The sequence below is a fragment of the Miscanthus floridulus genome, chromosome 12 (genome assembly GCF_019320115.1).
Source record: "Miscanthus floridulus cultivar M001 chromosome 12, ASM1932011v1, whole genome shotgun sequence".
Classification (NCBI taxonomy): domain Eukaryota; kingdom Viridiplantae; phylum Streptophyta; class Magnoliopsida; order Poales; family Poaceae; genus Miscanthus; species Miscanthus floridulus.
Window position 1 is genome coordinate 52760624 of NC_089591.1, and position 13749 is coordinate 52774372.

A 13749-nucleotide genomic window follows, 5' to 3' on the forward strand; every position below is an offset into this window, starting at 1 on the left:
GGATTTTTGGGCTCCTTTTTTGCTTCTAAAAAGCCAAAATCTAATCAAAGGGGTAGAAACCTATGGGTGCTTTCAAGCAAAGGATGTTCCACCATAGTTTAATTCTCGCAGCAGGTTTTGCTTCCCTCGGCTGTGGAACCAAAAACTTTGTAGAAATTATCCATGTGCTACCAGCGGCGGATCGACAGGGGGGGCTGGGGGGGGCTCCAGCCCCCCCTAATTTTTTGATTTCAAGCCTAATCACTGTAGCAAAAGCTTGATTTCACCATTAAATCTTCATGTAAATCAACATCTCCATTGTTTTAGCCCCCCTTATCCCGCATCGTGCATCCGCCACTGTGTGCTACTCGTCATGAAGCTTCACCCCTTCGATTCTTTTCTCATTCCCATCAGTTTTCTCCTTCCACCCCTGTCCTCTCCTTCGCCCTCGGCACTATAGATCTAGGCCGGCGGCCGGTGGCGGGTGCTCGCGGCTCCCCCTTCCCCTCGTCCATGGCTGCCAAAGGAGGATGCTCGCCGCCCCCTTTCTCCAGCCGTGGCAAGAGGCTAGGGTTCAACGTCAGCTCTGCTCGAGGAGGCTACATGCCTCGCCAGGGCCGCCCGTGGCTCCCCTCCTGTCGTCCACGACTGCGGCTGGAGGCCTCCTTGTTGCGGCTCTACTCGCGGAGGAAGAAACCTGCGTGCAAGAGAATAGAGAATTCCGTATAGGGTAGTTGACATGTGGAGTCATTGATGACATGTGGGCCCAATGACAACAGCTTTTCTAGAACCCACGGCATTTCAACCAAACGGCTTTCAACTTTCTCACAATCCACGACCCATAGCTCACAATAGCTTTTCTATGTCCCACAGCTTAACCAAACACACCCTTAGTTATTAGCTCTCAGTCTAACAAAATAGACATGTAAATCATTACTATGTTTTTTATTATCGCTTTCCAACATTTGACAGTGTGGAACTGCTGACAAAACCCAAGACAAATAAAATGCTTAAATCCTTCACCTAGGTCTTTGGAAACTGAGATCCTCCTAGGATCCTAAACTTTTCTCTGATCAACAGTTCATGAAGTGTCATTTGAATAAGTTATTTAGTTCTCTATGAAAACTTTTTATAGCTAGATCTGCCTTCTCTTTGCTTCCCCATCAGGAGGGAAGAGGACATCAATACCTGGACCTTACAAGCGTTCGCTCCGGAGGGATTTAGAGGATGAGTGGGCGGTCGCTAGGATGTGCACAATTTTCTTTCTACCTTTGGTGTTCTTCTACCCACAGTCACCAGTCTCCTACTTCCGACCATCCAGGGGCGGAGCTAGGATTTGAGCATAGGGGGGGGGGGGGGGTGGCTATTCAAACCGACAACCATCATACATCATGAAATATATATACAACGAGCATAGACAATAAGCAAATAAATCTTTATTTGACAATACAAAACAAGGCTAAAAACCAAAATACTAAATATTACAAAGAAAATAGGAACAAAATTTAATTAGACCTTGGTGTCTAACCTCCACCCGGTCAATCTAATTCTTGGATAAAAAAAGAATCAGGGTAATAATAAGAACAAAGATGAGATGACAAGTTAAAAGGAATAATAATTCTAAATAAAATAAATGTCATTGAGATAAATGCACAGGGAGAATAAACAAGCAAAACACTGACTATATTTATTAAGGGAAAACGGTGTTTTCGCCCCCGTCCGGAAGCTCAATTGTGATTTTACCCTTATTTTTTCAACTTTGTGATTTTACCCATGTTATTTTGAAACGAAGGAGCCGTTTGCCCCTGGTTTGGATGTCCGTTATTTAGGGGTTGATTAAATGACTTAAAAAAATAAAACACGTAAAATCAAATGCGAAATGACTGAAATGCCCCTTCCTCTTCATTCTTATCCACTCGTTCTCTTCGCTGCTATTTGCTCGCGACAGCGAGTCCGGGTGGCAACGGCGGCGTCCCTGGCTTCTCTTCCCTGACGCAGACAGGTGAGGCCTCCCGACGTGGGATCTGGCGAAGTCCCTCCCCGGCGTGGATATGACGAAGCCCCTCCCGACGCAGGCAGGCGAGCCCTTCCCGGCGCGGATCCGGTGTAGGCAGGCGAGCCCTCTCGTGCGGCTTCTCTCCCCGGCCCGCCGCTCGGACGAGGCCCCTTCCCGGCGTGGATCCGGCATCCCTCCCTGGCCCGCCGCTCGGACGAGTCTCCCACGCGCGACGCTGGTGCGGTGGCAGCAAACAGAGGGCGGGGCAGGGGCCGGTGGCATGGCGTGGCGGGCGGTCGAGCGGCCACGTGCAAGGAGGGCGTCGCGGTCTCGTGCGGGGCTGGACGCGGCTCCCGGCGGCGCCTGGCAGCGGGTCTCCGCGCCGCCGCCTCCCCTCCTTCCTCCGCTCCTCCTCCCCACGTAGGCTCTCGTGCCCAGACCGTAGAAGCAGAGGAAGGTGGAGGCGTCGCGTTCGGACGGCGCCGCCGACTCGACGGTCGTGCTGGTGCTGCCTACGACTCGGAGCCATCGCCCTCCCGCGCTCGTGCACGTGTCGACGGCGAGGAGCCACCACGGGGCCGACCATGCAGGCTCGTGCACGTGGCTGCGAGCCTGCTCCAGCGAGCTGCGCCCCCTTGCCTTCCCCGCAGCTGTGCCAGTGCCCTGGACCGCCGCCGTTGCCAACTTCCCGCCGCCAAGAACCGGCCAACCGAGTTTGCGACGTCGCCCTGGTGCTGTAGAGCCGCCCTGCTCGCGCTTTCATGGACCGAAGCACGAGATCGAGAGCCGCCCGTGCGCTATCCACGCGCCTCCCCCGGCGGCGTTCGTGTCCTCGGCACGACGCACAGGCGGCCCGGCCCCGCTCCCCACGCGCCCCGTCCCCGTACCCCCAGCGGCCACAGCCTGACCCTGCGCCCCAACGGCTAGGCCCTAGCACCGCATCTCCGATGGCCGCGCCATGGCCGGACGGTCGACCCCGCGCCGCGTGCAACCGAGCCTCGGCCAGACAGGGGCAAAATCACAATTAGGCATAAAAACAAGGGGCAAAATCGCATGGGCATTCATGTCTTTTGTACAAAGTTTAACACCGTTAAGGGTGGATGACGGAGTAGGGGCAAACTGGTGCTTCGTGAATGGCACAGTAGAGGTAAATTTACAAAGTAAAAAAAATAAGGGAAAAATCACAATTTTGATACAAAACAAGGGTACAAACGCAAGAGCCCCATTTATTAACTAGCTAATTATAGGTGTACTTTAGGGATCAACCTGTAGGTGATAGAATCACAACAAGAACACAAGAGATTGAGAAAGATAATAAAAAGACCAATTCTAGATCATATAGATACTACTATAGATTAATACGAAGAAATCATAAACAAATTAGACACAGATTAGCATAAATTAACTAGTAAATTATTAGAGATTTTCTATCTAATGGAAGGGGTGCTGTGGGGGCACCAGATGTTGGAGGTGCCAGGCCCCCCTCAGCTCCTCCCTCCCACCGCCACTGCGGCCATCCATGGCGTCTCCCATGAAGCCCCCGCCCTGCACCCTACCTCGTCTTCGGCTACTCCTCGCCGCCGAATCCACCTCCACCTCCCACCACCACTCTAATCCCGCTTCGCCGGGGCATCACCATGACTCCTCCGCCCTTGTCCTGCACAACCACCAGGCCTCACCGCTTGGCCGGCGGCGCCACCCCGTCTCCCCCCATTTCACCTGGCGTGGCATATCTTACGGTACAAACGCATATGGCGTGGCAACATAATTTTGTCGCGCCAAGCATGTTGACATGGCTAAAAGGGTTAAAAATAAAATAAAAATAAATGAGGTTATTTGAAAATAAGATGTAAAAAATATTAATTAAAAAACATAAGGCGCGACGCGAAAGGGCTATGGCATCATGTCGTGCCATGGGAAAACGCGTCCACGCTATCTTCGCTTCCCTGGAACGCTCCCGTGTTGAGAAAAAATAGAGCCGTAGGCAAAGATTATTTACAACTTTTTGTCAACCTTGGATCCGTTGGTCAGTGTGTTTGAATGCCTGGGTAGCCCCTAAGTTAGGCTTGTGGAAAGAAAAAAAAAAAAAAAAAAGAGGTGGAGGCTGCATTATTGTAATTTATTTTTTATTAGTATCAAACAAGCCCGTGCGACACCACTGGCGTCCATACTCGAAGCCTGGAAGTGCAAGCGCCACACCAACCCGCCGCACAGAACCCCATGCAATCACGCCTCTGGCTTTACTGCGTGGCCCCATACAACATGCAGACGCTTTTCACGTCCTCCTGTTCAAAAAGGCATCCTCCTTCAGGTTCTGGCCTGCCCCTGCCTACGACAAGAAGAACCGGATCGGGCCAGGAACCAGCATGGTTGCGGTTGCGGCAGCCATGGCCGTCGTCTCCTCCTCCCCGCTGCGCTCCTACACCTGCTGCACCTGCTGCTGGTGCCACTGCCGCCAGTGCAGGCGCGTGTGACGGCCCTGATCGTGTTCGGTGACTCCACGGTCGACGCCGGCAACAACAACGCCGTCCCGACGGCGGTGCGGAGCAACTTTCCGCCGTACGGGCGCGCCACGGGGCGGTTCAGCAACGGCCGCGTGGCCACCGACTTCTACTCGGAGGCCCTCGGGCTCGGCCGCGCCTTTGTGCCGGCCTACCTTGATCCGGACTACGGCATCGGGGACATGGCAATCGGTGTTTGCTTCGCCTCCGCCGGCTCTGGGCTTGATGTTGCCACCTCACGTGTCTTTGTAAGAGCATCTCAATTCTCAACATCTACAATATCATTCATTTTTGTTCGTTTCTTCCCATTTCTATTTAAATTTATAGATATTAATATATGTTTCTACAACTTGTTTAATCAAATATATAGAGAAGTTTGACTATAACATAACTATATTTGGAATGGTGAAAATAGTAGCGAAGATGTCCGTTCACTCGTTGTAATAACAACAAGGGTAAATGCCTTGTATGCAATTGCCAATCTTTAGTTTTCCTTCGTCTCATCGTAGGTTTAGCTATAAGATTCTTACAAAGGATATAATAATAGATTGTGGGTTCAGGAAACTAGGAAGTTGCATCTCGTGGGTTCTTTTCCAATACGAGTTATTCCTCATGAACGAACAATAATGGCCCCGTTCGCTTGTCTGAAACTTGGCTGAAACCGGCTGAAAACACTATTCCGGCCGAATTGTTGTGAGAGAAAAACACTGTTTCGGCTGAAAAAAGAAGCCGAACAAGCCATTTTTAAGACAAGCGAACGGGGCCAATATCATAAACTAGTAGGTAACCCGTGCTTTGCGCGAAAAAAACTGGCCTGTTAGAGCATCTACAAGAGTCTTTCTAAATTTCACCCTCTAAATCGTTATTTAAAGAGTCATTTGTATAAAAATTACGCTCTATATCTTTTCATTCTCCAATAATTTTTATGTGTCTTATGTTCACTCTAGAAGGTTATTCGTGTTTTCTATCTTTGGCCAGCGAGAAATCTAAAATAGAAAATGATTATATTTGAATAATAACCAAATAAAGAAATTATTGAATTGTTTTTTATTGAAATACTTATTAGAGTCTCTTGGAGTTACTCTTACCTGACATGTAAGAAAAAAGTAATGTACATGAGAACAGTACCGGGCAAACAGTATTCGCTACGGGACAGTCTATTATGCAATACTTGTTAGGATCATAAATGTGTACCTTTGTGTAACCGTAGATCCGGTGTGAGCCTTCTCACCCTTTGTGAAGATTCACCACTCTGTCCATGGCGCCGCAGCAGCTTGGATGCCAGTGTAGAGGCAGCTCCGGCTCGGTAAAGTCCGTAGTGGTACGGTGATGGCCCTGCAGGAGCGACGACGGTGGTGGCGGGCTCATCCCGTCGCTGGCAGCACGTCTTTATGATCGGTTTAGGGTTTTCTCTGTAGGTGGGTAGCCGCTCCGTTCAACCTCGTGACCCGAGCCCAGTTCCCCACTCCTCTATATATATGTGCTGTGCGACAGGGGTCCACCAAACAGTTAGGATTGGGCTCCCCCGATCAGGGAGCAGAGACAAGGGCCCAATAGACCGTTGGGCCTATTGGTGGAGATCAACTAACATTCTCCTCCTTGATCTCATTCCATCTTTCAATTTTATATCATTTACTTTTGTTCATTCCATTACAGATTAGCACATAGAGCATGTCTTATCGTCCTGGTCCATTGCCGATAGATTTAACAGCTACAACACACTACTCTGTTCTGAAATAGATACTAATCTTTGGGCCTTCTTTTGTCCAGAAATTTTAGGCTTTCCCTTAAACCCATGCTAGCTACATGTTCTCTGAACACCATGTTCTCTGAACATGTTGGGTGGTAAGTCTTTTGTAAGTGGATCCACGAGCATCTTTTCTGTACTTATATGCTTAAGACTTATGACTTGATCCCGGACTTTATCTTTCACAATATAATACTCTATGCCAATGTGTTTGGCAGCACCACTTAACTTATGTTGTGAGCATACTGTACTGCCAGATTATAATCACAGTATAACTTTAAGTGGTCTATAGTTGTCATCAACCACCTTCAAACCGGGTATGAACTTCTTTAGTCAGTTCACCTGCCCGTTGCCTCATAACACGCTACAAACTATCATACATTGTGGACGATGTAGTGACAGTTTGCTTTGAGCTTTTCCATAAAATAGCTCCCCTTTACGAGATGATAGATAATCCACGTCTGGATATATATTCACTCTCGCATAATCAGAATCTGAATATCCCACTATGTGGAGTCAATCAGATATTCTATACGTCATCATGAGGCCTTTCATTCCTTGCAAATAGCGCAAGACTTTCTTTATCAATTTCAGTATTCTGTTCTAGAATAGCTCTAGAATCTGCCAAGTAAAAACCCGATAACAAATGCCAAGTCAGGGCGCGTACATACTTGAGCATGTTGCAAGCTTCCGACAGCTGAAGCATATGGAACCACTTTCATTTGATTGAGCTCATATTGGTTTCTAGGGCATTGAAAATCCCCATATCTGTTGCCCTTGACTATAGGAGCAGGTGATGGACTAAATTTGTGCATGCTGAATTTCTTTAAGATTCTTTCTATGTATGCCTTTTGTGACAGTCCTAATACCCATTTTCTTATATCTCGGTGAATCTCGATCCCTAGAACGAATGAGACTTCACCAAGATCTTTCATATCAAGTTTTGAGGATAAAACTTCTGTCTCTTGTAGTAGACTGACATCACTACTAGCAAGTAAGATATCATCCACATACAGGACAAGGAAGATAAACTTCCCATTCTTAAACTTTGCATAGACACAATTGTCCTCTACATTCTCTTTAAAACCCAAAATTCTTTATTGTTTGATCAAACTTCAAATACCACTATCTTGAAGCTTGTTTTAATCCATAAATGGATTTCTTTAGGCGGCATCCCATTCGTTCTTTTCCTTCCATGACAAAACCTTTCGGTTGTGCCATGTAAACATTTTCCTCCAAGTCTCTGTTGAGAAATGCCATCTTTACATCCATATGATGTAATTCTTAATCGTAATGTGCCACTAATGCCATTATGATTCTGAAGGAAACTTTACATGAGACTGGAGAAAAGGTCTCATTGTAATCAATCCCTTCTCTTTGCATATAGACTTTTGCCATAAGTCGCGCTTTATATTTCTCTATATTCCCTTGAGAGTCAAATTTTGTTTTGTAGACCCATTTACAGCTTACTGTTTTGGCTCCTTTAGAAATTATTTCTAAATCCCAAACTTTATTGGCATTCATCGATTTCATTTCATCTTCCATGGCCTCAAGCCACTTTGATGAATGATCACTTCTCATGGCTTCTTCAAATGAGGTGGGATCATCCTTTATTTGAAATTCCTTAGTGTTATACACTTCATAATCAGCAGAAATAGCTGATTTTCTAACTCTTTGAGACCTTCTAGGGGCCTCCACATTTGGCACATCTACTGTTTGGGGCTGTTGTTGCTTCCCCTCATATGTGGCAATAGGTTCTATAGAATCCTGAAGAACAGATTCCTCATTTTCATTCATTGTTGCCACAGGTGGAATAACAACAGGTGCTGACACTATAGTATCTTGCACTATCGGTGCAACGACAGCATGTAGTGAGAAAATTGGCTCATGAATCATTGGAGTGGGTGCATACACCCGCTTCACTTCAAGGTCAATTTCTTGAGCTACCATGCTCCCCCTCATCTTTTCATCCTCTAGGAAAATAACGTGTCTCGTTTCCATAAACTTTGTGTGTCTCTCTGGACAGTAGAAATGAAAACCTTTTGACTTTTCTATGTAGCCAAACAAATGGTAACTTACTGTTTTGGGATATAACTTCCTAATGTTTGGGTTAAATACTTTAGCCTCAGCAAGGCTCCCCACACACACGCAAGTGGTTAAGTGAGGATACTCTTTCTGTCCACAACTCATATGGTGTTTTGAGCACTGACTTTCTTAATACTCTATTGAGAATATGAATAGCAGTTTTATCGCCTCCATCCACAGGCTCAACTATAAGGTGGAGTAACTTATCATACTGCCCATCATATCCATCATGGTACGATTGATTCTTTTAGCTACTCTATTCTGCTGAGGTTCGCCCGGTATAGAATACTAGGCTACTTTGTCATTCTTCTGTAAGAACCTTTCATAAGGTCTAGGAACTTTGGCCATATGGGGTATGCCGACCGTAGTACTCCCCCACAGTCAGACCTGACTATCTTTAATCTTTAATATCTTAAATTTATCCAATGCTTCTGTTCTTTCTTTAATTGGATAAATATAGCCATAATAGGAGTAATCATTTGTAGATGTTATGAACGAATCATTACCATCCACACTCTTTACAGGAAACTTACCACATATGTCTGTGTGAATAATCTATAAAATTCCTACGCTTCGTTTGTCATCTTTCTTACTTTTCTTTATATACTTTTCTTTTATGCATTCTCTGCATTGTTTTAAATCTGAGAGCTCTAATGGAGGAAGAATATCTTCTTAACTTATCTTTCTATTCTCCCCCTCGAAATATGGCCTAAACGATAATGCTATAATTTCGACAACGCATCGTGAGCTCTTTTATGCCACCATTTCCAGAGTAACACTCTATCACCAGCTGCTTTATCAGCTGGGTAGCATATGTCTTTAAAGAGCTAGTGAACTGACTCTTTATTCTATCGAGGTACTCGGTGACCGTGTCACACTCTGGGATTAAGCCCACAATTGCAGGTTCAATCATGTTCTTTATCACAGCCAAATATTTTTTGTTGGCAGTGACCTACTTCCTATGCACAAAAGTCATAGGACTATCTTTTGTGATTCAAAATCCCTCTCTTTAGTTGCCTAAGTGGCATCATTCTCTTTTGTCTCCCTCACCGATGCCACAAACTCAGTGGAACATGGTGAGGTGACTACCCAGTCCACCTTAGACAAGATGAAAAACTAGGTCAAAACTTTTCTTAACATAAAATTAACACCATTTGCATGCCTTGATTCCAACGTTGGTCAAAATCAAAACATGCAACTATTCTTATACACTAATTCTACATCACCGTTGGGCAGAAATAGAATTAATGCATAAATTATTAACTTTCATAATTGTTCTTACACACTAATTCTACATCATCGTTGGGCAGAAATAGAATTAATGCATAAATCATTAACTTTGACAACTGTTCTTACACACTAATTCTACATCACCGTTGGGCAGAAATAGAATTAATGAATAAATCATTAAAATTTACAACTCTTCTTATACACTAATTCTACATCACCATTGGGCAGAAGTAGAATTAATGCATAAATCATTAAAAATTATTAACTTTTCTTATACACTAATTCTACATCACCGTTGGGCAGAAGTAGAATTAATGCATAAATCATTAAAATTATGATATTGTTATTAACAACGTTGGTCAGAAAATAACAATATCATAATCATGTCAAATCTCTTTTTCTCCAATTAAATACCACATTGGTTCAAAATAACTAGAGAATCAATATTTTCTTTAGCAGCGGAAAAAATCTCTTTTTCTCCAATTAAATACCACATTGGTTCAAAATAACTGGAGAATCAACAACTTTACTTTGGCTGTGGAAAAATTCTCTTTTCCTTGAATTTTACCCACAGGGAAAATTGTATTTTCGATTTCCTTTAATACATTAATCAATTTCCAGGAAATAAAGATTTACTGGAAAAACTTTTCTTTTCTCTAGTTAAATATCACGTCGATTCAAAATCACTGGAGAATATACTTTTCTTTAGCAGCGGAAAACATATACTCAATTTTTTGAATTTTACCCACGGGAAAATTCTCTTTTCTCTATTTCTTTTGAGCCATTTTCCATTTTTCAATTTACTGAAAAAGAAAAATAGAAAATGTGGGCTCATTCTGCTTCTCTCGGCCCAAAAACTGGCAAAAGCCAGCTTGGCCCAGGTCTCTGTGCGCGCGCAGGCCGCACCCAGGCCACAACCTGGGCCTGGGCCGGCAAAGCCGCGCCGGTGCGCTCGGTCGCCTGGGCCACGAGTCAGCCCGAGCATCCGTGGCCGTTGGATTCATCGGACGGCTGTGCGCCGTCTTTGGGCATACAAAACCGCTCCCAGCCGCGTCCTCCCTAACCCTAATCTCATTTCGCCGTTTGCTTTCTCTCCCTTCGCCGCTCTCTCTTCTCTCCCAGCCGCAGCGCGACCATGAGCGAGACAACGAGCGAGCAGGCGGTGGAGCGACCATGGTGCCATCGCCGGCCCCCTCGCTGGCGCGCATGCTCCCCAATGGGTGAGCACGCCGCCGTTGAGCGGCCTAGCCGTGGCACCCCCTTGGCCAAGCTCTTCTTCTCCCGCACCGGCGAAGGGCTGGCTCAACTATTCTTCTCCCGCGCCGGTGAAGGGCCATCCCGACGCACGGCGAGGTAGTTTTGTTCCCCCTTTCCCTTCTTCCCTATCCCCTTCTCTCTTCTGGGATTAACCCGTGGTGGGGTTGGGGTCAAAATTAGGGTTAGGGTTTCGCTTTTTGATTCGATTCGGCCGAATCATTTTCTCTCCTTTTTTATTTCTTTTCTTTTCGTTCATCCGAATGTGGATCTAGAGTTAGGGTTAGGGTTCAGGTTCCGACCCCTATACTTTTTCTTTCATTGAATTTCCTTTCTTTTCTTTGATTTCTTTTCTGATTTAGGGTTTGGCTCTGTTCATCTTAATGCCGAAACCTTTTCTTTTCCTCCTTTCTTTAACCCAGTTAGGGTTAGGGTTCAAGTGTCGAGGGCCCTTCTTTTTTTCCCCTGAGCTCTCTGCGTGGGTTAGGGTTAGGTTCTTGAGATCCTTTCCCCTTCCTCTTCTCTGATCCGAACACGGATCTTTTCTGTTCTTGCCATGTGTCAGTGTTTTGGACCGGGGGAGTCCTCAACCAACTAGTGAATTTGTTTTGCGTGTTCCCAATTCTAGACGGTGATACAAAGAGACACAAGGTTTATACTGGTTTGAGCAATTTGTGCCCTATGTCTAGATTGGGAGATTGATCTTGTATTTCTTGCACCGAAGTGCTTGTAGTAGGGGGTTACAAGCTAGGTGAGAGAGGAAGCTAGCCCCAGGTCTCGGCGAGGAGTAATGTGGGCTGTTTGAGATGTTGCTCTCAAACGGCCGGGAAGTGTGCGTGTTACAGGGTGTTGTTCTTCGTGAGAAATCGTCTCCTTTCTAAATGGCCTAAGTCCTTTCCTTTTATAGTTAAAGGGAGGACAAGGACAGTACATGTGCTAACTATACGGCATCGTGCAAACAGAGGCGGCATGTCTGAGCCCTATAGCCTATTCCTATGGTGGTGTGGTCATCGGAGTGGTCCGTCCTTGGAGCGCTGGGGTGTCGTGCTGGTCACATCAGATCCTACGCGTCATGGGAGCTCCAGGGCTGCCTCGGAGCAGGTGCGGTGGTCAGTGTGCAGGTCGCTGTGGATCGACTATGCGCGAGGCTGAGGCTCGGTTGGCGCTAAGGCTGAACCACGGTGGGGGTTCTTGGCAGACGTGAATCCCGAGATAGCTGAGACCCTGGCGTAGAGTGCCAAGGCCTAGAGGGAGCGGTCGATCTGGTACACTGGTTCGGAGGCGACGACGACCTGGGCCAGACTTCCCATGCCGCGTTGTCTTCAGGGTGGGGATTGCGGGGCACAGTGCGGGCGCTGATCGTGGGCATAGCACTAGAATACAGTGGCCGGTAATCATCGCCGCGCCCTGCCTCAGCCGGTATGGTGTTGATGTGACTCCTTGTCCTATCGGCTACTCCGTGGTGTCGAGCCGCCGTCCGGCTAAGATCGTGGGAGTGGTTGACGCATTAATGGGACATGACATGTTGTCGAGAAGACCGGTCGAGGCGGGGGCGATGGGCTATTGACAAGCCGGCCTCGAGTGATACGGAGAATGGCTGTCTTATTCGAGGTTGTGCGCACGGAGCCTCAGGCGAGACGGAGATTGGGCTCCTTGCTGAGGCCTCCCGTGAGAGGCCTTGTGTGAGGCGGAGATTACGTCAAGACGCCGAGACTTCCCGTGCGAGGCCTGAGGCGAGGCGGAGATTGGTGGGCTCGGATGGGGCTGGTGATGAGCCCATGGCTTACCCTCTATCTTTGTTGTTCATGGGATTTAAGTGACCCTCTTGGTGTGTGTGCTCAGGGTACCCCATTTTATGGTATCCGACAGTAGCCCCCAAGCCTTAGGGGGAGTGGGTGCACTCTCCCTGAGGGTTTGTCGAGATTTGGTTTGCAGCCGCTCCCGTAGGGATTGTGTTTTGCTTCTTGAGGTTTCGGTGGGTGTGCGCGAGTGCACCCGCCGGGTGTAGCCCCCGAGGCCCTAGAGGAGTGGAGTCACTCCTCCAGGGGCTTTTTCGTTTTTTGAGTGAGGAGTTTTTATCGTATTTGCCGAGCCCACAAGTGCGAGTTCGGGTCGCGGGGTCTCGGCAAGGTTGCAGTAAGAGCCCCCTAGCCTCTGCACGGACAAGAGGTCCGTTAGGGGTTCCCCTGGCTTTTTGTATGACCCTCACGCTTCCTTTTCGCTCGGAAGGAGGGGTGGAATGTGCCAGGCTACCCTCGGTGGGCACGAGCGTTGGCACTTCCAGTGAGCTGTTATCGGGTAAGTCCGAGTGGAGGCCCGTTCCCCGTTCGCTAGGGGACGACTAGCGGTCCAGAGACACACTCCAAGAGTACCCGAGGGTTTCTCTAGTGGGTGCCAAGGCCGTTCACTGGGCCTCGGTGGCTCGGTGCCTCTCTATGGTGGGATCCCATTTGGAGACCTCCCTGCCGGTCTCGGACATGACTTGGGATGCCCCGAGCGACTATTTGCTCGGGCCTCAGCCATTCGTGGGCTCGCCCAAAGTTGTCCCTGACTCTGTTGCCCTGGGGTGGCTGTCGAAACCTCAGGGGGCCCAGCCTTCAAACCCCTGGACCATAACGGGCTCGGTGCCTTTTATCGTATTTGTAACGAAACTTCTAGCGTGGGCTTAGGTCGTTTGTCTTTATCTTGGGTGCAGGAGGAGCCCCCAAGCCTCCGCCCAGAGCGAGAGGGCGGTCAAGGGTCCCTTGGCTTTTTTGTATGACCCTCACATATCCTTTTTATTTGGACAGAGGGGTTGTTTGTCGAGCCCATTCGGGTGCGAGCTGGAGCCACTGGGTCTCGGCAAGGTTGTAGGAAGAGCCCCCTAGCCTCTACACAGAGCGAGAGGGCCGTTGGGAGCTCCCCTGGCTTTTTATATGCCCCTCGCGTGTGAGGGTTTGTTTGCCGAGGCCCCTTTG